Source organism: Arachis ipaensis, chromosome B10 (assembly GCF_000816755.2).
Source record: "Arachis ipaensis cultivar K30076 chromosome B10, Araip1.1, whole genome shotgun sequence".
In the NCBI taxonomy this organism is placed as follows: Eukaryota; Viridiplantae; Streptophyta; class Magnoliopsida; order Fabales; family Fabaceae; genus Arachis; species Arachis ipaensis.
The window spans coordinates 126,597,205-126,600,299 of NC_029794.2; positions in this window are offsets into that span (position 1 = coordinate 126,597,205).

Genomic DNA, 3,095 nt, shown 5'->3' on the forward strand with positions numbered 1-3,095 from the left:
GTATATGATGAAAACCATAATGTTTCATAAGAATGCTCCATTATGTGGTGTAAACGGCTGGAAATTCTTAGAATTCTTTAAACTTTAATACTATATTAAATTATTAAAAAATAAATATTTGAATGTTGAAGCATATCTTAATTTGTGTGAGCATGATCGAAAGAGTTTGATTTTTTTATCTTTTTTAATCAAAGTTTTCTGTATTTTTAATAAAACTGGGTACATGTTCACACATATGAAATTAGAAATTAAAGTTAAAGATCATTTGGTATTCAGATTCTTACTTTGTTGGATGTCAAGGCAATTATAATTCACTACAAGTATATTCATATATGGTGGATACTATCATGAAAATTTTATAATTGTCTTCTTGTAAAGATGCATCCTTTTTACCATCAGATGATGATTTATAGTGTTTGATTTGATTTGCTATAAAAATGTTATCTTTTTTTAAAATATGGCCAAACAAACAAAAGAAGTACGAAGACGACTTTGATCTGTTGGGATCAAAATTTTGAAGTCACTATTTATATTTGAGTGTGAGATCCATTAAACCCTAAAACCCAAATAAAATATTATTTCTAATTTTATTCTCATTTAATTCCAAATCAAAAGTAATAATGATTTATTTAATTCAGCATTTATGACAATAAATAAAATTACCGTTATATAAGATATTTAATGTGAAATAACTTATTTTGTGATTATGATTGATATATGTATTGTCCATAAATAGATTAAGAAATAATAATTTTCTAACAATCTCCCACTTAGATTTATATATATATATTTTCCTGAGATAATCACAACTTATAAATTTTATACGCGAATGCTATTTCTTTGATTACTTAACAATTTGGTCCGTCTCATATATCAATTATGAAATTACCGCAACTTTTATCAAATTAGTGTCGTGACAAAACCACTATGATCACCATACTAATATATTCAATGACGTAAATCAAATTTAGATGAAAAAATTCAGAAATTACATATGAAAATGATTTCATGCATGCCTATTTTCAATTAGTCTAACTTTAATAAACTTTATGAGATCACGAGTCAGAGTGAAAACGAAAGTGAATATATTATTTCTGTAAAAATATTTATATCAAAAATTTGTCTAAACCATATGAGCATCCAAATGCACACTTCTACGAAAACAATATATCATAAAATGATATGACATCCATATGAATATTATCCACAAAAAAGACTTTGCATATTTGTTTCTTACTAATCAAATATGCATGCATTTGTGGAATTTGTGCTAAGTTGCGTAGAAAACACTTAAACACTCTGAACTCTTTTGTTTAACAAAAAATTTAAATTATTAGACTACTAAGTACTAACACATTATCACAAAAGAACTCAAGTAATCTTTTAAATTTATTTTCATAATTTGTGACAGGTATTTATAGTCACCAAAATAGATGTATTCATAAAGTAGTTTATATTCAAGTATTCTAGTAAAAAGAGTAATAATTATCTTCACAAAATTTTTTCCAAACACTCTTATAATGAATATATGAAGGCACCTACTCAAATAAAGATGTTAAAAATATTTTTTTTATGAAGAGCCTTGTGTTAAAGGTGTGTTTTGTTTGTTTGGCCATATTTTAAAAAAAGATAACATTTTTATAGCAAATCAAATCAAACCCTATAAATCATCATCTGATTGTAAAAAAGATGCATCTTTACATGAAGACAATTATAAAATTTTCATGATAGTATCCACCATATATGAATATACCTGTAGTGAATTATAATTTCCTTGACATTCAACAAAGTGAGAATCTGAATACCAAATGATCTTTAATTTTAATTTCTGACTTCATATGTGTAAATATGTACCCTTTTGCTATAACAAAAATTGGTTGTCTACTATTTAGTGGTCCATTATTAACCGACTCAAATATTATCAATAAAGTACACAATAATTATAAGTGTACAAATTTGTTATCTATCATATTACTGCTGAAGCATAATAAACCTTATGCATTTTTGAACTTTATAACTTTTTTGAAGTACGTAACGGGACTATACTTGTCTCCTTTAGAGTTGAATATATAACCTTATTTATAATTTTGCATGCCGACATACAAAAATAGTAAAAATATAATTACGCCTAGTCCACTGAACTGATATAAGTCATTAACCACAATTATCTCAAAAAGTTCATGTGAGATAATAATTTGATGAAATATGAGTTATTAATGAAAAAAAAGTCTCTCTTTTCTTTTAGTTTCTAAAAAATAATTCTATTTAAAAACTAGACCAACAAATATCAAGCAGATATAACTTTAAAGCAAAATAATATATTAACATAAGTTACATATCATATGAATAAAATTTATATAATGGTGGACTCAACAAAAATACTCAACACAATATTAATATTTAGTCTTTGCACATAAATATTAATTTGAAAGTGTTTTAATACAATAATCAAACATTGATAATAAATCATGTCAAACAATAAATCTATCTTTGGACAAATTTATTGTTCACATGGAATCAAATAAGTATCACATGTTTATTACCACAAATGCACACATATTTCGACTAAGTACAGAACTTCCTTTGAACCGATTCGTACTCGCATAAACTACATACACATAAATTCATTTAGTGCAGCTTGCCAAATATTCTCACCAAAATTCTGTCAAACAATAAGCCTATCTTTAGATCGATTCATTGTTCACATGAAAACTTGAAAATTATACCTATTTATTACTGCATATATTTTTTATTAATTGGCCAAACATCAACTTTTTTTGGACCGATTAGTAGTTGCATAATTAAATAAAAAATAAACATAAGGTTCGATGTTTATTATTTGGGCAAATAATAAATTTTCTTTGGGCCGATTATTGTTCACATAAATAATAAGCATTGATTTATTCTTAACTAGCTACCCAAATATATAAATATCAATTATATGCAAATGTAACTCTGTCAAATATAAACTTTCTTTTTGTTCGACCAATATTCGCATGAATTACATATCATTATCATATTCTTAATATTCCAAAATAAATTAATTTTTACAAAAAAGACTACTTTAACAGTATAATGTTCAATCAATTTATTTT